Source organism: Nymphalis io, chromosome 5, assembly GCF_905147045.1.
Source record: "Nymphalis io chromosome 5, ilAglIoxx1.1, whole genome shotgun sequence".
In the NCBI taxonomy this organism is placed as follows: Eukaryota; Metazoa; Arthropoda; class Insecta; order Lepidoptera; family Nymphalidae; genus Nymphalis; species Nymphalis io.
This window is the reverse complement of record NC_065892.1, coordinates 2359141-2382493: the sequence shown is the minus strand read 5'-3', so window position 1 is coordinate 2382493 and position 23353 is coordinate 2359141. Positions and strand designations below refer to the sequence as shown.

Sequence of the window (23353 nt, the reverse complement as noted above, 5' to 3'; positions counted from 1 at the left end):
TATTTAATGACTGTTTTAGTATAATTATCTTTGTTAATAAAGTCAGCCACATAAGCAAGTCATATAGAAATTTTGACTGTTAAGTCCCTTACCATAACAACTAATAGCGGATGTCATGTACTATAAGCCATATATTATGTGAAACAAATGGCTTCAGGAACAAGAGCTCTACAGCATGCAATATTATGTTTAAATTTATTTATAGTCTGTTGTTGAAAATAATATTTTGTAACAAAATACCCTTGAATAAATATGAATTTCGATTTCGAATTTAACTGCAAATTAAAACGTTCGATGCAAAAAGGAACACTTACAATTTTGTATATAAATTCTGTGTTTATCAGTACAATCACTCTAAAGAATGTTCATTTCTATACCGAATGCCAATATCCAACATTGTTGAATCGGTTCAGTAGTGAATATTAACACTTTTGTTTCAATAATTTCTTTACGCAAGTCACTTTGAAAGAGAGATCAATAAAACCTTTCATTAAGAATAAACTCGAAACTGCAGAACACGGTTAGTGAAATGGCAAAACGTGATACGAGACTTTGACTATAATAATTAAATATTTAATGAATATCGATGTATTATTTAAATAACTAAAAACGAATACGTCAATACATAGCGTTTTTCAATATTTCACGAGTGAGATACAATAGATAGTGCAGAACACGTGTTATTAGTTGCAAGTGCTTTATATTTTTGTTATTCAAAAACATTTACAAGCACCGTGTTTGTGCACTTTGTTAAATAACGATAGTAAATAACAATTGGCAAATAAGGGTATATATAGTATAGTAACAGCCTGTAAATGTCCCACTGCTGGGCTAAGGCCTCCTCTCCCTATTTGAGGAGAAGGTTTGGAGCTTATTCCACCACGCTGCTCCAATGCGGGTTGGTGGAATACACATGTGGCAAAATTTCGATGAAATTAGACACATGCAGGTTTCCTCACGATGTTTTCCTTCACCGAAAAGCACGAGATGAATTATAAACAGAAATTAAGCACATGAAAATTCAGAGGTGCTTGCCCGGGTTTGAACCCACGTTCATCGGTTAAGATTCACGCGTTCTTACCACTGGGCCATCTCGAATAAGGGTATTGTTGAATTTTATTGATTAAATATATTGCTATGTATTTATATTACCGTATAAGTTAATCATAAAATATCTAGACTTATCGTTATTATAAGACGGTGCAAAGAATTTCGTTTTAATGTTTTCGTAAATAAAAGAACTGTTTAGTTACCAAAAAATATATCTGTTGAGTAAGTAGTTCTTTAATTACATATATTTTATTGTAACACCTAATTTTTCGTTGATATTGTTATAAAGGCACAGATGAACAGCTGTTTAAATAATAGCGCCACCGTCGCTTTGTCTCGCCAAATTTATATTTCTTCTTTAATATAATACATACATATTCATATCACAGCTAGACCAATGTTAGAGAAACATTTTCTGTCTCTATATACCTTAGATATTCGGTGGATTATGACACAAATAAAACAACAATACTTTACTTATACACTCTGAATATTAGAAAATACAAGGAAAACTGCAACTTGTATATAATTGTTCGTCGTGAAGAAATCTGCATATCGTGAGTGAAAATTTGCCACACGTGTATCAAACAGCATTAAAGCAGCATTTTTTTATTGATGACGATAATGTCCTCCTGACCGAATTCTTCTTAATTATTTTAATTCAACAAATGTTGCTAGTTTAAAAAATGCTTAATATTAAATTAAGCGTGTGTTGTCATTTTTTATTATATATGTATATCTTTATTCCTTATCTCGGTATCTATAAATAAATATATATTTTTTTCTCAGTTTCACCTGTACGATTTACGTGTCAAGCTTGAATTTCATTTTCTTATATGTATTTAAGTGAGCACAATAAATAAATGAGATATTTAACGATTTGTAAGAAGTTAAGAGATTGGTGATGTTTGCTGTTGAATATAGGACGTGAAAACATAATCCCAGAACTGTGAAAGTAGAACGAGAAGACATTGTCGTCCCAAACGCTATTCAGGCGAATGCGCCCAAAAGCTCAGATAACTCAAAATTTGGTACGATGGATTCGTAGATATCCACGTCTAAAATGTCTGCGGCAACATACATCTATCTTTAATATAATAACAGGAACCGAGTATTTGTTTAAATATAACTGCTTCTTATTGTTCGAAATTTAAACGAGTAGTTTCGTTTTATTTATTTTTATTTATCCTACGCTACTTCTGGATAAAGAAACTTTATAATCGTGAAAGAATTATAAAAATCGATTCAGTAGTTTCAGAGTTTATCAGTTAATAAACAAATCTTTCCTTTTGATAATATTACTATAGATAGAAAAAAAATATCATGAGGTTCTTATATTATGATGAACACTGCAGGATAATCCAAGGAGTTTCATAATTTAAGAAAAAATCACGACTTCTACACGGCACGCAAGAATTTACGAATGTTGCAAATACAGTTCTTAGTGACAAGATAAAGGCGGGTCGCATACACTTCAAAGTCATCGGATAGTGAAGATGACAAAGAGAAATGAGAAAGAGCAAAGAGCAGTTTCCTTTTGTACCAAAACTAGCCAAAAATTAAATAACCGTTTGTTTATAGGTTTGTTACTATTAATGGTGCTGTTATTGAATTGTTAAAATTTTTTTTTAAAGATATCAACGAGTTGCTTCGATATTGATATCTATAGCCTAATAGATAGATAGACAACCCGACCTGATTGCTGATAATTAATTTAATTTGAAAGTTAAATAAATATATATCGTACATAATATATTACAGGAAATAATGAATGAATATATATATATATATATATATATATTCTCGTTCGTAGCATAAAAATAAAATTACCCTTTATTTCCTGTAATATATTATGTACGATATATATATATATATATATATATATATATATATATATATATATATATATAGCCTATTTTTAAAAGAGATATTGCCTAGCGATATCTCTTTTTGTAACCGAATGAGTGTAATTGCAAATATTACTGGTGGTAGGGCTTTGTGCAAGCTCGTCTGGGTAGGTACCACCCATTCATCAGATATTCTACCGCAAAACAGCAATACTTGATATTGTTGTGTTCCGGTTTGAAGGGTGAGTGAGCCAGTGTAATTACAGGCACAAGGGACATAAAATCTTAGTTCCCAAGGTTGGTGGCGCATTGGATATGTAAGCGATGGTTGACATTTCTTACAATGCCAATGTCTAAGAGCGTTGGTGACCACTTACCATCAGGTGGCCCATATGCTCGTCCGCCTTCCTATTCTATAAAAAAAAAATATACCAAAACCAGGAATAATTCAAATATATAAATTATTAGCTCATTTACCACCAACCCGCATTGGAGCAGCATGGTGGAATAAGCTCCATACCTTCTTCTCAAAAAGGGAGAGGAGGCCTTAGCCCAGCTGTGGGACATTCACAAGCTGTTACGGTACTTTTGATATATATTTCCGGGAGAGCAAATGACTAGACATTAGCATTTTAAGAAATGCTAATCAATAAAAAAACAAGAACCACAAAATACGCAATATATACGCGATATACATATAGTAATGAACCAATTCAGAAAGCTGCCAACACTACGCATCAAACCAAAATATCGATATCGAGGATTGCGTCATGAGCGGTTGCAATGACCCAATATATGGCATTGACAGTAAAAAAATGTTATTGGTATTGATTATTGTAATTATCAAATTTTGCATCATTATGGAAATTATCGTACTTGTACGATAATTATCGTTCGGTTATGAACCCTGCACTCACTCACCCTTCAACCAGAACACAACAATACCAAGTATTTGTTGCATTTAATAAAATTATCTTTTCATAAATGTATTATTGTGTAAATAATTGTGTGTCTTCATAATGCATGCGATAGTTTTTTTTTTTGTATTACACAAAAACAACACAAAACGTAAAACGGAACACGTTTACTTGTTTGATTCTGTCTTTGTCAAATGTCAATGTAATGTCATTACAGATTCTTCGTTGCCGTAGTAATCGTAGTATGGTGTTTGTGTTTTTACGATTAGTTTCTAATAATTTTGATACACACTTATCTCTACAAACTAATACCTTCTATCACTCGATTAGGTTGCTTTTAACTCTGGTGACTGGAATCTGATTTGCATTGTGTTTCGGATTTGATTTGTATAGCATTATGAGGTGCTTCAACTGCGGAATAGCCATGGAATTTACTTTGAAGCTGTTTTAGTGTACTATTGTAATTGTGTCATGTTATGACAATAATTTGATGCGTTGGTTGGCCAAGACACCAAAACATATTCAAGCTCAAGCAAGATTCTTAGACAACATATTAATAACAATTGAAGAATATTAAAATAATGTAACAAAAGGTAAATTATATTTGAAAGCGCAAAATTGCAAAATTTAAATTCCAAAAAAATATACATATTTTTGCTTGTAGCAAAAATATGTATATTTGTTTTCAATTTAAGTTATAAATAATTATTTATACTCTTAAAAAAAAAGGATTTTGATTTTAGGTAACCATATCAGTTAACTGTAATAATTTACAACTGTTCGCTATTTAAAAGCGCCTAAATTTTTTTAATATCAAAATCATCTATACACTTATTACCAACAATTTGATTTAAGGATTATGAAATTATGAAACTTTTAAATCTAGTCTGTTGTAATACCGAACTCGTTAAGGTTTTTATTTATAGCAATTTAATGTGCTTATATTCATGAATATAAAACATCACAACTCATTGGTGAGCATTAAGAGAAGTGTGAACAGAGACGCCGCCAATTTTCTTCTCGCTATTCCTTTAACATGAAATAATACGACAATGCACCATTGTATCTTCGATATCATATAAGGATTGTTTATCTGCCTTTTCACTGCATTAGTATCGTTTTCTCACGTAAAAATAAGCAACAATTGCACAATAAACGCACCAACTATCAAGTTTGTTTCGCTACTTGAGTTGCCGACCTTGATAAACCTGTTTACGCGATAAGGGACAGAAGATTTTATAATTCTATCTCTGTCTAAAATATTTGTAACGTTATTTTCGTTCTCTTTCTTGTGTAAGTGAGAAGGAATCTTTTTGAGGAGAAGGTTGCATCCTTGTGGAACTTTAAACAAAATATCGTAGAGAGAAACTAAGTTAGTTAGTTTAGTTTCTCCGTCTACGCAAAATATGTTACTTAGCCTGGTCTTACATTGATATAACGGTCTATTTGACATATTTCCGCATTTAAAGGTTATGGTAGTTAGTCTTCATTTTCTCGAAAAAGTATTTTCGCGCGATGCGAATTGTATTCTTTTGTTTACCCAAAATCGTATGGCTTAATACTAAACCCAACCCGAATTATCACTATATCTATCAATTATAGTGCATTGTCGAGGATGGTTAGGCGCATTTCTTACGATAGCAGTTGGCAACACTGTATGCGCGCTTTGTTTTTTAATTCAAAATCAATGTGTGTTATTGATCGCTTCATATATAAATGTTTCGTTTGTTCTGAATACAACAGTCTTGTATTAAATTTTGTTATAAACACTACGTAGCCGCAGCCACACCAGCGCAAATTGAAAAAATATGAATCTTAATGATTATATTGATGTAGAGATGGTTGACTATTGGTTAGATTACTGCATTGCTGTAGGTACAAGAATTCTATTGATACTTTTCATCGGGTGTATGACGCTAATTAACGAACTAGGGGAACCATATCTATCTAGAAAGGTACTTCTTCTTTTTCAATAATGATCGATGTAAAATCAGAATGGATTCCTATATATATTTTTCTTCTTTCATAGGCCCAAACTAAAAGGGATGAATGTAGCTCCGAGCAATCATCTCGAGACCTCCAGGCCACCGTGCCAGAGAACCCCGTCCCAGACGTCATAATAAAAAGAAACGACGATAAGGGAACTTCGTAGAAAACTCTAGTTTCATTTCCTCTATATTTCGAATCTCTTAGAGATAAGTACGCCAACACTAGGTTGAAGAGTAATTATTATGTAATCATTTATTTTATTTATATTAATACAATGTAATTCAACAATATTTCTGCCTTTAATTTGTATCTATTTTTTTTAATCTTTTGTTTTTATAACAAATATCTGCATATCCAGAATCAGATCCATTTTGTGTTTTTAAGTAATTGTATTTTCGATTTTAAAGTTAAGAAAAATATATAGATTGTATTGAAGCTTTTATAAAAACTCAACCAACTTAGAAATAGAACTTGAAGATTCTAATTGGTACTATGCGTTGTGATGAACTTGTAAACAATTAGTTTGTGCTTTATTTTCAGTGTTCCTAACTAGAGAAAGTCAAAATTAGCTTTATTTATCTTATTATTTAGTATAACAACTTAATCGGTTGCAAATGATATATTTAGATAGATAGATTTGAAAATTATAATAGTTCTAACTCAAATAATCAAATTCTAAAAATATGACACTGGAGTCCTTATCAGTTTTCTGCTGCTAAACCTGTACTTTGTATTGATGTGAACCAATTGGATGAAATAAGAGTGTGTGAGTAAAATGTAACGTCTTAGATTCATAGAGATTGGTGCATTACCAGTATAAGCAGCTGTATACTCTTCTAACAGGGCCTATATCTATTGATGTTAGTGAATATGCATTATCAGATATTTTCCACACTGCTGTGCATACCAGAGAAATAGTAAAAAGTATCGTTACAGCCTGTAAATATCCCGCTGCTGGGCTCAGGCCTCTTCTTTGGAGTAGATTTTGAGCTTGGTGGATGTCACTAATAGTTACACTACTTTTGTTTTCCTTCACCGCAGAGCATGAGAGGAATTATACACAAATAAGGCACATTAAAATTTAGTGGTACTTGCCAGAGTTTGAACTCGGAATCATCAGTGAAGATTCTTGTCTTTTAACCGTTGGGTCATGATGAGTTTAGTAGAACATAAAGTAAAAACTTTTCAATAGTGTATGATCATGTTGCATGTAGTTTAATTGAATACTGTCTATATGTTCACCCACATAGGAATCACATCGAAATTAATATATTAGTTTTTCAAGTCAAGTTAGTTCTCATGAGCACTTTTGAAACATCAGACTTTACAAGATTGAATTTAATGTAATGCTATCAATGAAATGTAGACTACCAGAAAAAACCAGCTAGAAACTCAGTTTTCCTTTTTATCTATCATTTAAAATTAAATATATATTTATACATACTCTAAATGATAATATATTAATAATTATTTATATTTACAGTAATTTGGAGTAACACTTATGTATACCGCTAATAAACTGTATAATCTTGTTACAATGTGAATGATACACTAAATAAAGGTCATGTCATTGGTAGTTGGGCTTTGTGCAAGCTCGTCTGGGTAGGTACCACCCACTCATCATCTACCTCATCAGATATTCTACCGCAACACAGCAGTACTTGGTATTGTTGTGTTCCCGTTTGAAGGGTGAGTGAGCCAGTGTAATTCGGGCACAAGGGATATAACATCTTAGTTCCCAGGCCACCTACCTAAATTGCACGAACGAGATTAATTGTAATACCAAATTAAGCACATGAAAATTCAGTCGTGATTGGCTGGGTTTGAACCTACGATCATCGGTTGAGATTCACGCGCTCCACCACTGGGCCATCTTTTATCTTATTTTATATATATATTTTATAATATAAATACGTGAAACACCCCACTTAGTACCCTTTTACCGCCAATTGCGTTGACGAAGAAGAATGAAATTTTGCACAGTTGAGGTTTAGATAGAAGAGGAGAGCAGAATTTTTTTTTTTTGTGAAGTATGTATTAGAAATACCTTAAATTAATCAAATAAAACATTACACACTTACAACATACACACATACGCAATTTCGCATATGTATACACATCCATCCTTTTGGTAGGTTGGTCAACCTGAAAAGAGATTAATATTTGATCATGTAATATACTCTTTTGCTTATGATATCCTATAATTTGTCTAATAGATATTTGTGAGTTAAAATATATTTATTTTGCCATTTCTTTAATTATTTATTAAAAGTTTTGCTTCACAACTAAAAAATCAATAACTTATTATCTGCGGGAACCGCACGCGCAATGTCAAACGCTGTTGTCACAATCAAAAAGTTTTGTTAACAATTTCGTGTTTTCAGTGGTTTTTTGTGCAGTTTTTACATAAAAACATTAACGTGTTATTTATCATCGTAAAACTTAAAATTTAACTTTGTCATAAATTCGTGTCCTTCGTTCACGTTCGTTTCTGTCAAAAGTTTTAAAATGGAAATAAATAACAATTGAATGCGGAAAAAGTGGCTACAATATTTCGAACTATATTTATTAGCCACTGGCCTAGATAAGGAGTGTGAAAAGGGAAAAATCGCAATTTTGTTACACTCAATTGGTGGAAAATATTGTCATATTTGCCTAATCCATTTATAAACTCTCAGATTTATTCGATTGGATTTATTTGATAGATTTGTGTCAGAATTATTTAAAAGGAAATGTTGAAGACAACACAAATACATCACAGCTGCAAACTCTTTCCTGCTGATTTCATTCATATGGCGAGTCCAGTTAAGAGTATTATCATAGAAAACTACCAGGTTTTTAACATAATCACAATAAGGGATGACAATTTTGTCAAACATTATGGATGTCAAGGAAGACAAGTTGACTTTTGATATTTGTTTCCGGCTGCCAATAATTATGGCTTGAGATTTACTAGGGTTGACATTAATACCTAAAGATTTACTCCACCCAAGAAAGATATATTATGAATACTAAGTACAATAAATTTCAAATTTAATTCAATTTAATTATCATACTTTATTTATTGTTATCATAATATGTTATTTATAAATGATTACAAAATGTAATTTATGTAATAAATTGGTCACTCAGTTAATACAAAATTAATAAAAAGCATGCTGTAATCACCTATAACTAAAAGTACAATTAATCTTGCTAAGCCTAAATTATATATTGGTTGTTGTATTATTGTAACTTTTGTTGGTAATTCAATATAAAATAAATAAGGTAGAAATGTAATGTATTAATTTATATATGATTGTACCTATCTTAGTATTCAATCTTTTAGTTTGTTATAAATTTGCAATTGTAGTCATATTAATTTCATATTTATTATAAATATATATGTTTTGTATATAGATATACTATTTTATAAATATTATACATTTCATTTTGTTTCATTTTATTTGGTTAAAAAAAATCTTACTACACCTTTATTGATTTCACTTATTATTATTATTATTATACATTTTAGCAATGCGATTTTATGTAGGTTTTGTTTTTGTTAATTTTAGTAATTGTTCGGTTGTTGCTGGTGGGAAACTAGGCTGATATATGTATTATTTTTATTTTATATTCATATGCTACATGTTAACACTAAACCTACCAGAATGGTCAAATTACAGCTGTTTAAACTTTAATCAAAACTGTTATATAACTTCTTTTTTCTATATCATATAAGCCCTTAAGCAGCTTATTAAAATGTATGTAAAGTTCAATGGACAACATTTGTTTTTAATTGCATTACTTTTTGTTCCAATAAAACATAACTTAACTATAATTATTTTTTATGTAAGTTATTTTTTTTTTGGATTTGCTTTTTATTTAAATGTTACATAATTTGTTTGAAAAAGATAGGATAATAAACTGAGTAGCCATTGCAAAGTATGATTTTATTTAGTACTAGCTTTTACCCCTTCGCTTCACTCGCTCTCAAGTTTAAGGAAAGGGTAAATGATTGTGAGGAAGTCTGTGATTTTATATTAAGAACCATGAAATGTCATTCTGGTGGTAGATTGATGATTACTACTTTAATAATCATTAGTGAACATACTGTGAATCCCTGTAGTTGCACTTAATATATTTTATAGTGACAAATGGATTGAAGAAAAAAATATTTTATACAAAACTTCCGATCTACGATATTATACGATTATCTTGCTTAAATACCCCGGCATCTATCCATAGATATAAGTAATACTGTAAATGAGCAAGTGTATCAATGTTAATGAATTAATAATATTGTAACGTCATGCTACATAACGCCACGCTATATAATGCCACGCTACATACCGCCACGCCACATGCTGAGATGAGACAAGCCAAGCCATGCCATGCCATGCCACGACAGTTAAAGCCAGGACTGTTCACCAAGCGCGCCTGTAACCATTACTGGCGTTACATTCGAGTGACAACAGAACTTAATACCCGTTTGGCTCATTTCGGAACGTCATTCGTTTTTGTACAAAAATGTTGCTATGGCAACCAACACTAACATAGTTAGGTTCGTTTAAAAAAAAGTATTACTTGCACCTTCCTAGGAGATATTGATAAATATTTCTAACCCCGTGGTTTAGGCTCTGCGTTGATGTATCAGTCAGAAAAAGTCATTATATGTGTATAGATATAACAACAAAAATACGTATGTTTTTATAACTTGACAGACTCCACCGATTGTGATGAAATAAAGACTAAACGAAACCTTGAAATACTTTAAACATTTATTTCAATTTGTAATTTTTAGCCGTTTCAAGTGCATGAGTCTTGACTTTGCATAGTACAGGGGCCCGAGCGTGCCTAACCAGCTCGCGAGGCTGCTCCACCAGGCCACGCATAATCTCGGGGTGGACCGTCGTGCCGGTTGGTGACCGGAAGGTGGGGTCCCGGCGGCCACTTCCGGGGGGGTTCGGGGGCCCTTCCGTCCGGCGGATCAGTATATTTTCCCTTTTGGCAACCATTTGGGAAAACACGCCTCCATACTTTGCCCATCCCTATCGTGGCAATACGTCGCTCGCTTCACGTCTCTTTTCCTTATTTTTCCAAATGGTAGCGCAACTAAGAAATAACGGTCGTTCAGCGGTGCACACTCCCACCATACCCACGCTGTTTGAGGTCGAGTTCTCTAACATCCGAGGACTCCATGCTAACCTCAACGCTGTCCACCACCATCTCGAGACAGCACGGCCAGCAATGTTGTTTCTCACGGAGACGCAAATACTCCGCCCTGCCGACACCAGCTATCATTAACTATCCCGGCTACATGCTTGAAGAATCTTTTAAAGCGAAAGCCGGAGTATGCTTGTTCGTCAGGGCGGATGTTTGTTAGGGGATTCGTCGTTGACCGTCGTAGTGTGCGGACGTGTTCGTTATCTCGAGCGAATGTTGCTAAGCAAGTTACGAATAATAACTGAAGCGAAACATCGTGGCTTTGGCTGCGTTATCTATGCGTTGTGGATGTTTTTACGACTACTTTGGCTTTCTTTAAGGGTTTTTGTTGTTTCTGTTGTGACATATTCTGAACTCGGCTGTGCAAATGGATTGTTGTTTCGTCTTGAGATTGGTTATGTTGGTTTTCACTGTTGTTTGTTGATTTGTTTTTGTTGTTCAATTATTTTCATTTTTTAAATTTATATAGGGTATTTTTGTTTTCTTTTGTTTCGTTTGATTGTTCGTTGGTTTTTTTTTTTTTTGTTCTGATGGACGTCGACACGGAGTTGTCGTCCGACGCAAATGCTGGGCGTAAACGCCCACTTGTGGGCCTCGCGCTCTTTGATTCCGGTTCGGATACGGAGACCGAAATCAGATCGGTGGCGAAACGTGCTAGCCGGGGGAAGCTCGCTTCCAAGGGACGCGGAACTGGCCTCGCTCGCGCCAAAGCCGAGCTTAAGGCAAAGACCGCCGAGGCTAGGGAGGAGGCGTTTGAGCGCTCCTTGAGAAGTCGGGCTTTCCGTAAGGAGACGGCTGTGATCGCGCTTGACTCTGAGGAATCCTCTTCCTCGGAGGTCCGTAGGGAGGATCCCCTAAAATTGGGTGCAGAGGAGCTGCGTGCGGAGGCTGGTCGCAATGCAGCACTTATTCTGGAGATTGCCCAGAAATCCAGCAACCTGAAGGGTGGCTTCATCAAGAAGCTCAAAGAATCTGCATCTTCGCTCCAGTCCATCGTAGATGCTCTGGCATCAAGGACCGAGGCGGAAGAGACGCGCAGGCTTCGCGCTGATAATGGCCGCATGCGCAAGGAGGTGGACAGCCTCAAGGCTGAGTTAAAAGCCCACCGCCGTGAGTTTGCGGAAATGCGGACCACGGTGGCAGTGGCAAATGAGGCATCCACCAGCACTGTGTGGGACACACAGGCTTTGGAGGAATTTAAGGCCTCTATAATGTCGTCGGTGGGCTTTATGATTAAAGCTCAAATGGAAGGAATTCAGGACCGTCTCCTTCCAGCGAAAGTGCTCCGTCCCCCTCTGGCCGCGGACAAGAAACAGGCTGTAGTGCAGAAAACTGCACCTACATACGCGCAAGTGGTCCATCCGACCCCACCACCGAAACCCGCACAGGCGCCGAAACGGGTGCCTGCAGTCGAGTCAGTCCACCACGTCGGAGTCCCAACCACGGGAGGCCCAGGAGACATCATGGTCCACCGTGGTTAAAAAGGGGAGAAAGAAGAAAAAGGCTTCCCCCTCGGCCGCAGCGTCCGCCACAGTACCATCAACAGTGGCGAAGGCTCCGCCGGTGGCCAAACCGAGGCTGGTTGCTCCTCGCAGGGCTGCAGTAATGGTCGTTACATATTATACTCACATCCTGGAGCGCGCGGAGCAGGGCGTTAAGCTTCAGGATATTGGAATCTATGGCGGCCTTAGGGTCCGACGATCGGCGACGGGAGCCAGACTCCTCGAGCTGCCGAAAGCACAGGCGGAGCAGGCGGATAAGCTTGCTGAGAAGCTCCGCACTGTGTTGGATGGAGTCGCAAGCGTCGTTCGACCTGTAAAGCGAGTGGACCTTAAGGTGACGGGATTGGATGATTCCGTCACCAAAGATAAATTGTTCGTTGCAGTTGCTCGTGCAGGGAACTGCTCCCCTGACTCAGTCAGATGCGGAGTGTTGCAGCGTGGTCCCGGATATATGGGAATGGTCCGCGTCACCTGTCCTCTCACAGCGGCGAAGAAGATATCAGATGCCGGTCGCCTCCTCGTAGGGTGGAGCTCGGCCAAGGTATGCGTATTGAAGCAGCGCCCTTTGCGCTGCTTCAAGTGTATAGTGTGTGTGTGTACTGGTGGTAGGGCTTTGTGCAAGCCCGTCTGGGTAGGTACCACCCACTCATCAGATATTCTACCGCAAAACAGCAATACTTGATATTGTTGTGTTCCGGTTTGAAGGGTGAGTGAGCCAGTGTAATTACAGGCACAAGGGACATAAAATCTTAGTTCCCAAGGTTGGTGGCGCATTGGCTATAAGCGATGGTTGACATTTCTTACAATGCCAATGTCTAAGGGCGTTTGGTGACCACTTACCATCAGGTGGCTCACATGCTCGTCCACCTTCCTATTCTATAAAAAAAAAAAAAGTGTATGGGCCTTGGCCACACGAAGGTGCTTTGCCCATCCAAAGCGGAACGGGGGGTCTATGCTTCCGGTGTGGCGTAGATGGCCACAAGTCGGCGGGCTGTACCGAGAAATTATTATCTCTAATTCCTGCTTCCCCCTTCCTTCTTAAGGCCACGCGAGCTGGTTCTCGATGTCACCGCCTAACTGTGACATCAATTCCATCGCGCACAAAGAAATTTGGCAACTCCATTCTTTGTCGCACTACCACAAAATGGAATTCCTTACCAGCTCACGTGTTCCCCTCCTCTTACAACCCGGATTCCTTCAAACGAGGCGTGAAGAGGCATCTTGCGGGCCGACAAGGCGGTGACGGCTAGTACAGAACATTCTTCCCGACTGTACGGGCCGTCGTCGCGTATGGACTCTACTACCATTTACCATCAGGTGGAGTAGAGTCATTTGCCATCCCGGACATATATAAAAAAAAAAAAACTACACCAAGGCACTCTGCCCATCTAGGGCTGAACGAGGGGGGCTTTGCTTCGTCACGGTAACGTGTGAAATCGATCGCATGGCGCTCCTCGTCAAGACGGAAAGGGTACCGCTGGTTTTTTAGTGGGTATTCCGATGTTCGGGGCGCACACGGCGCCTTGGACACCGGCGAGCCCCACATACCCCCCCACTGTTCCCGTGGGGGAAAGACATAATGCGTTTTTTTAGCGTTAAAAAAAGGGGGGGCTTTGCTGTCGGTGCGGTATCGATGGCCAAAAATCGGCTCTCACTTATTGAGAGGGGCTCGGGCTACGTAGTAGTGGCGGGGTGGGGAGAGTACGCAGTTGTGATCTCGAATCGAACAGAGCTGCGGTGGCCAGGCAGTCGTCGAAACCTACTCTGGTTCTCGGCGACTTAAACATGAAGTCACGACTCGGACAACCCAGCCACGAATCCGTTGTGTTTTTCCAGCGTGAAAAAAAGGACAAAATAATAGAAAAAAAATGAATGTTTTGGTAAATCGCAAATAGCCATATTAACTTTAAAAGAGGCAGTTATTTTGAAATCACAGACAGACACTTCATTTTTATTTATATGTATAGATTTAATAATATAATACCTTAATAACATTTAAACTTTAATAAATTTTAAATAAATTATGGTCAATTTTCGACTACTGGGCGATCACTGGTACATATTAATACGTAAAGCAAAAACTTTGTAATTACGCGGACGAAGGAGTATGAAATTTGAAACAGTTAAAGTTTATGTGGAAAAGGAGTGCAGAAAGCTAATATTTTTATCTATACATATTTATTTACTTGTCCTGAATAATTCATTAATTAAAACGCGCCCCAACCACGCCCACAACCGCGCCACAACCACGCCCAAACCACGGGGGTCATCATAGCAGAGTCGCTGGAACAACTCACCGAAATGCTGCGTAGCCTAGGCGAGTCTTCCCGGTGTGTCGGTCTCGGTATGAACTTGGACAAGAGCAAGGTCATGTTCAATAGGCATGTCCTGCCAGGACCGATATACGTCGAGGGGAAACCTCTCGAAGTTGTTAGTGAATATACTGACACTACTACATCTTTTCTACCCGTTCCATCTGGAGTCCCTCAAGGCTCACATCTTGGACTACTGTTTTTTAATATATATTTAAATGATGTTGTTTCGGTATTTGCATCTTCTAAATTTCTATTATATGCTGATGATACAAAAACTTATAAAATTATTAAGAGTGTTGATGATTGTATTAGTCTGCAAAAAGATTTGAACTTACTTAGCGATTATTGTACTACCAATTCGCTGGTTTTGAATATAAAGAAATGTAATTGTATAACATATACCAGAAAAAGAAAAGTGATCATTTACAACTACCGATTTAAGGAAGATGATATAAAACGTGTATCAGTGGTCAAAGATCTTGGAATAACACTCGATTCTAAATTTTTTTCGATGAACACATAAATTCCATAACTTCTAAAGCGTTTCGTATGCTAGGATTTGTGTTGACGATTTCCAGAGAGTTTAAGCGTGTTTCAACTTTTGCTCTTTTATATAAATCATTTGTGAGACCTATTCTAGAATACGCTTGCACTGTCTGGAATCCACAGTATAGTAAATATATAGAATTCATCGAAAATATTCAGGAAAAGTTTTTAAAATATTTAAAATTTTCGTCTATAAATAATTTGAATCAAATAGAAAAGATACCGACAACTGAATAGAGACGACTTGAACGTGATATGGTGTTTTTATATAAATTGATCCACAACATATTTGATTCCACTTATCTCCTTTCTAAAATAAATATAAAGTGTCCTCGCCCTGGTAGTCGCAACAAATCTATTTTTGATTTTCCATTGACAAAGACTAAATATGCAGCAAATGCATTTATTAATAGATCATCTAAACAGTACAATAAAACATTTATTGAATGTGATATATTTCATCTCTCCCTTAAAAAATTCAAACTGCAAGTAAAAGAAATATTATACTCTGAAGAGCCTTAATTTACTCATGCATTTTTAATTAATTAATTATAATTTGATTATTTATTATTAAATTATGTTTTCTTGATTTAAAAATTAAATTTATATTAAATTAAATTATATAAATGAATTATATAATTTCATGCACCTATTAAATATAAAAAATGTCTTGTTTTGTAATTACTTATGATTAATTTATAAATGGAAACTGTTTTGGTTTAAGAATTGTTTTATATTTTTTATTTTATTGTAATTATTTTACTGTTTGTTTCCTGTACACTAAATAAATACACTAAATACCTACCTAGGACAGATAATACAAGTCGGTAGGAACAACTTCGAGAAAGAAGCCGATCGAAGAATTCGCTTGGGATGGGCAGCATTTGGCAACCTTCGTCAAGTCCTCAAGTCGTCTATACCGCAATGCTTGAAGACGAAAGTCTTCAACCAATGCGTCTTACCTGCCATGACATACGGTGCCGAAACGTGGACATTAACTGCGGGACTAGTCCACAAATTCAAAGTCGCATAGCGTGCTATGGAGCGAGCTATGCTCGGAGTATCTTTGAAGGATAAGATCAGAAATGAGATTATCCGGAAAAGAACCGGAGTCACCGACATAGCTTGCAAAATTAGCAGGCTAAAGTGGCAGTGGGCTGGTCACGTATGTCGTAGGACCGATGGCCGTTGGAGCAGACGAGTCCTAGAGTGGAGACCGCGAATCGGCAAGCGCAGCGTAGGACGCCCTCCAGCTAGGTGGACCGATGACCTTAAGAAGGTGGCGGGCACCAACTGGATGCGGAAGGCGGAGGACAGGGAGCTTTGGTGCACCTTGGGAGAGGCCTATGTTCAGCAGTGGACAATGATTGGCTGTTGATTGATATAAGCACTCACTGAGGAAATTCCACCCCTAAAGGGGTAAAATAAGAGATGATCGGTTGTATGGAAACCCGTCATTTTCAAAGTTAGAAACATTAAATTTCAAAAACAAGCTTCTGGTTAGAAATAAATAAAAACGTACTTTACCGTTTTTCAAAATTCACTACCTAAGAGGGTGAAATAGGGGTCGAAAGCTTATATGGGGAGTCCGTTAGTTTTAAAGTAATATGAATAATAGTTAATATTAAAGCTTCTAAGAAAAAATAAATGCATACCTTTTTCGTTGTTTATGGAGATTCAACTCCAAACGGGAGAAATGGTGTGAAAAATTTAGTATAGAAATTTTAATAAATTGATCCGATCTGCTTATAATTTACTATTTGTGTTCATAGTTTGAACTGATAAACATGATTTTATGAAAAAAAAAATTCACCAAAACGGATGGCATTATTTTTATATTTGTTTTGAAGGGTTAAAAGGCTTGCATGATATTCGCTAAAAAAACTTTATTTACATACTTCTGGGTGCAAATAACGAAATGCAAGATACACAATGACTTAATGCGTTTTCTTTATACAAACTTCACTACTATAGTGAGACTAAATAAAACGCAAAGAAAAGGTGCCATGTGTATGGGTATTTTTTTTTATATGCGCCGTGATGGCAAATGACTCTACTCCACCTGATGGTAAGTGGTAGTAGAGTCCAAACGCGACGACGGCCAGTACAGTCGGGAAGAATGTTCTGTACTAGCCGTCCCCGCCTTGCCGGCCCGCAAGATGCCTCTTCACACCTCGTTTGAAGGAACCCGGGTTGTAAGAGGAGGGGAACACGTGAGCTGGTATCTTGGCATTAAACTCAACAAGATTATCAGAACCCCATTTGGCGATGAGCTCTAACGTCCTATCGAGTTCAATGACAAGATTCTCCTGCCTCTCCTCAGTTTCCGCCCGCCCAGCCACTGCGCGTCCGTGGTATCCACCATGCACTGTACTATCGTCTGCATAGCAATGTATGTTCCCAAGAGAGAGCATATCATTGATATGCAAAAGAAAGAGTGTGGGAGATAGCACAGATCCCTGGGGGACCCCAGCTTTCACTACATAGAATTGTGAACCGGAACCATCTACTAAAACACGAAGGCTACGCTTGTGTAGGAAGCTGGCAATCCAGGTGCATAGCTGAGCAGGCAGACCATATGCCGATAGCTTGGAGAGAAGACTTCTGTGCCAGACCCTGTCGAAAGCCTTGGATATATCGAGGCTGACAGCCAACGATTCTCCACGCTTGTCGATAGCTTCACCCCAGAGGTGTGTTACGTACGCTAGAAGATCACCTGTGGACCGTTTTGGTCGAAACCCGTACTGACGATCATTAATTAGACAGTGATCTTCTAGGTAATGGATAAGTTGGTTGTTTAGAATCCGTTCCATCACCTTACTAAGTACTGAGCTATTATGTACACGGTAGCCCCCACGGCTAACTGACAGTTCGAGCGTCAGTTGGCGTCAGCGTAAGATTTATTATTGTAAGTGCGTCCATTCGCGCGTGAGATCGGTACATGAGCTCACATTGCATATCAATTCTCGTACCTTTGCACTTATACATTATTTTTATTGTAAATGTCGCATATCACTTCTGATATTTCACGATCGTGTTCTGCAGTGAGGTTTGAGTTTGTTTTTATAGAATAGCTCTGCGGGCGCCAGAAAATATATTTTATTTAATTCTATGATTTATCGGAATGTCACGCGGTTGTATTCTTTTGTTTGACTATCGCTTTCTGTTGATCCTGTTTCCTTTTTTTGTTTTTCGTTTCAATTATATTTCAGTTCGAATAAAGAAATACGTTTTTAATATTATTATTTTAGTGATATATATTGTGCAAAACCAAAAGAAGCGGTTTAGAGCTGATATACATAGGCATTTTCGCGGAAATTTTGGCGCGGAAAGGGCTGCATGCCATTTTATAACATATTATATTAAGATTCTAAGATTATGTTTAAAAACAACAGTCGTTTACAATACCGAGAAATACCGAGATGGCCCAGTGGTAAGAACGCGTGAATCTTAACCGATGATCGAGGGTTCAAACCCGGGCAATCACCACTAAATTTTTATATGTTTAATTTGTGATTATAATTCATCTCGTGCTATACGGTGAAGGAAAACATCGTGAGGGAATCTGTATGTATCTAATTTCACTGAAATTCTGCCACATGTGTATTCTACCAACCCGCATTGGAGCAGCGTGGTGGAATAAGCTCCAAACTTTCTCCTCAAAAAGCAGAGGAGGCCTTAGCCCAGCAGTGTGACATTAACAGACTGTTACTATACTACTATAATATTAAGATTGATGAAAAAGAGTAACTATAGGGTTTCTTACCGGTTCTCGGCAGAATCTACATTACGAACCGATAATAGCTTTACATTAAATTTAACCTAGTGAAATGTTTTAGGACCTAAATTATGTATATTGATTTTGATTAAAAACTTTCGACAACGACGTATGCTACGAGTATCTACTGGTGGTAGGGCTTTGTTACTGGTGGTAGGGCTTTATTACTGGTGGTAGGGCTTTGTGCAAGCTCGTCTGGGTAGGTACCACCCACTCATCAGATATTCTACCGCAAAACAGCAATACTTGATATTGTTGTGTTCCGGTTTGAAGGGTGAGTGAGCCAGTGTAATTACAGGCACAAGGGACATAAAATCTTAGTTCCCAAGGTTGGTGGCGCATTGGCTATAAGCGATGGTTGACATTTCTTACAATGCAAATGTCTAAGGGCGTTTGGTGACCACTTACCATCAGGTGGCCCATATGCTCGTCCACCTTCCTATTCTATAAAAAAAAAAAAAAAATCAATACAAAAATTGATTTTTTTTCTGGCAATACAAATTTACACAATATGATTCAAGAACACAGTGTTTAGCAGAAATATACATTACACAAAAAAATTGCTGTTTCATTTGTTTGTTTGTAATTAGTTACTAACATATTGAAGCCTCACATGGCTTAACATGTTTGCCTTGCGATATCTCTTTTTGTAACCGAATGAGTGTAATTGCAAATATTACCAAAACCAGGAATAATTCAAATATATAAATTATTAGCTCATTTACCACCAACCCGCATTGGAGCAGCATGGTGGAATAAGCTCCATACCTTCTTCTCAAAAAGGGAGAGGAGGCCTTAGCCCAGCTGTGGGACATTCACAAGCTGTTACGGTACTTTTGATATATATTTCCGGGAGAGCAAATGACTAGACATTAGCATTTTAAGAAATGCTAATCAATAAAAAAACAAGAACCACAAAATACGCAATATATACGCGATATACATATAGTAATGAACCAATTCAGAAAGCTGCCAACACTACGCATCAAACCAAAATATCGATATCGAGGATTGCGTCATGAGCGGTTGCAATGACCCAATATATGGCATTGACAGTAAAAAAATGTTATTGGTATTGATTATTGTAATTATCAAATTTTGCATCATTATGGAAATTATCGTACTTGTACGATAATTATCGTTCGGTTATGAACCCTGCACTCACTCACCCTTCAACCAGAACACAACAATACCAAGTATTTGTTGCATTTAATAAAATTATCTTTTCATAAATGTATTATTGTGTAAATAATTGTGTGTCTTCATAATGCATGCGATAGTTTTTTTTTTTGTATTACACAAAAACAACACAAAACGTAAAACGGAACACGTTTACTTGTTTGATTCTGTCTTTGTCAAATGTCAATGTAATGTCATTACAGATTCTTCGTTGCCGTAGTAATCGTAGTATGGTGTTTGTGTTTTTACGATTAGTTTCTAATAATTTTGATACACGCTTATCTCTACAAACTAATACCTTCTATCACTCGATTAGGTTGCTTTTAACTCTGGTGACTGGAATCTGATTTGCATTGTGTTTCGGATTTGATTTGTATAGCATTATGAGGTGCTTCAACTGCGGAATAGCCATGGAATTTACTTTGAAGCTGTTTTAGTGTACTATTGTAATTGTGTCATGTTATGACAATAATTTGATGCGTTGGTTGGCCAAGACACCAAAACATATTCAAGCTCAAGCAAGATTCTTAGACAACATATTAATAACAATTGAAGAATATTAAAATAATGTAACAAAAGGTAAATTATATTTGAAAGCGCAAAATTGCAAAATTTAAATTCCAAAAAAATATACATATTTTTGCTTGTAGCAAAAATATGTATATTTGTTTTCAATTTAAGTTATAAATAATTATTTATACTCTTAAAAAAAAAGGATTTTGATTTTAGGTAACCATATCAGTTAACTGTAATAATTTACAACTGTTCGCTATTTAAAAGCGCCTAAATTTTTTTAATATCAAAATCATCTATACACTTATTACCAACAATTTGATTTAAGGATTATGAAATTATGAAACTTTTAAATCTAGTCTGTTGTAATACCGAACTCGTTAAGGTTTTTATTTATAGCAATTTAATGTGCTTATATTCATGAATATAAAACATCACAACTCATTGGTGAGCATTAAGAGAAGTGTGAACAGAGACGCCGCCAATTTTCTTCTCGCTATTCCTTTAACATGAAATAATACGACAATGCACCATTGTATCTTCGATATCATATAAGGATTGTTTATCTGCCTTTTCACTGCATTAGTATCGTTTTCTCACGTAAAAATAAGCAACAATTGCACAATAAACGCACCAACTATCAAGTTTGTTTCGCTACTTGAGTTGCCGACCTTGATAAACCTGTTTACGCGATAAGGGACAGAAGATTTTATAATTCTATCTCTGTCTAAAATATTTGTAACGTTATTTTCGTTCTCTTTCTTGTGTAAGTGAGAAGGAATCTTTTTGAGGAGAAGGTTGCATCCTTGTGGAACTTTAAACAAAATATCGTAGAGAGAAACTAAGTTAGTTAGTTTAGTTTCTCCGTCTACGCAAAATATGTTACTTAGCCTGGTCTTACATTGATATAACGGTCTATTTGACATATTTCCGCATTTAAAGGTTATGGTAGTTAGTCTTCATTTTCTCGAAAAAGTATTTTCGCGCGATGCGAATTGTATTCTTTTGTTTACCCAAAATCGTATGGCTTAATACTAAACCCAACCCGAATTATCACTATATCTATCAATTATAGTGCATTGTCGAGGATGGTTAGGCGCATTTCTTACGATAGCAGTTGGCAACACTGTATGCGCGCTTTGTTTTTTAATTCAAAATCAATGTGTGTTATTGATCGCTTCATATATAAATGTTTCGTTTGTTCTGAATACAACAGTCTTGTATTAAATTTTGTTATAAACACTACGTAGCCGCAGCCACACCAGCGCAAATTGAAAAAATATGAATCTTAATGATTATATTGATGTAGAGATGGTTGACTATTGGTTAGATTACTGCATTGCTGTAGGTACAAGAATTCTATTGATACTTTTCATCGGGTGTATGACGCTAATTAACGAACTAGGGGAACCATATTTATCTAGAAAGGTACTTCTTCTTTTTCAATAATGATCGATGTAAAATCAGAATGGATTCCTATATATATTTTTCTTCTTTCATAGGCCCAAACTAAAAGGGATGAATGTAGCTCCGAGCAATCATCTCGAGACCTCCAGGCCACCGTGCCAGAGAACCCCGTCCCAGACGTCATAATAAAAAGAAACGACGATAAGGGAACTTCGTAGAAAACTCTAGTTTCATTTCCTCTATATTTCGAATCTCTTAGAGATAAGTACGCCAACACTAGGTTGAAGAGTAATTATTATGTAATCATTTATTTTATTTATATTAATACAATGTAATTCAACAATATTTCTGCCTTTAATTTGTATCTATTTTTTTTAATCTTTTGTTTTTATAACAAATATCTGCATATCCAGAATCAGATCCATTTTGTGTTTTTAAGTAATTGTATTTTCGATTTTAAAGTTAAGAAAAATATATAGATTGTATTGAAGCTTTTATAAAAACTCAACCAACTTAGAAATAGAACTTGAAGATTCTAATTGGTACTATGCGTTGTGATGAACTTGTAAACAATTAGTTTGTGCTTTATTTTCAGTGTTCCTAACTAGAGAAAGTCAAAATTAGCTTTATTTATCTTATTATTTAGTATAACAACTTAATCGGTTGCAAATGATATATTTAGATAGATAGATTTGAAAATTATAATAGTTCTAACTCAAATAATCAAATTCTAAAAATATGACACTGGAGTCCTTATCAGTTTTCTGCTGCTAAACCTGTACTTTGTATTGATGTGAACCAATTGGATGAAATAAGAGTGTGTGAGTAAAATGTAACGTCTTAGATTCATAGAGATTGGTGCATTACCAGTATAAGCAGCTGTATACTCTTCTAACAGGGCCTATATCTATTGATGTTAGTGAATATGCATTATCAGATATTTTCCACACTGCTGTGCATACCAGAGAAATAGTAAAAAGTATCGTTACAGCCTGTAAATATCCCGCTGCTGGGCTCAGGCCTCTTCTTTGGAGTAGATTTTGAGCTTGGTGGATGTCACTAATAGTTACACTACTTTTGTTTTCCTTCACCGCAGAGCATGAGA

The 23353-nt window shown here is 36.3% G+C and overlaps 1 long non-coding RNA gene across 2 annotated transcripts; it reads left to right on the top strand.

The window, feature by feature from the left end:
* Positions 1-4049: 4049 nt before the first annotated feature.
* Positions 4050-22593, top strand: LOC126768589 (uncharacterized). 2 transcript variants are annotated; one of them, XR_007669242.1, is made up of 3 exons: positions 4050-4407; positions 22092-22269; positions 22344-22593. It is a non-coding gene; the product is annotated as an uncharacterized LOC126768589 (long non-coding RNA). The 2 variants fall into 2 exon arrangements; XR_007669243.1 differs by lacking the exon at positions 4050-4407 and adding an exon at positions 20565-20907.
* The last annotated feature ends 760 nt before the right edge of the window (positions 22594-23353 follow it).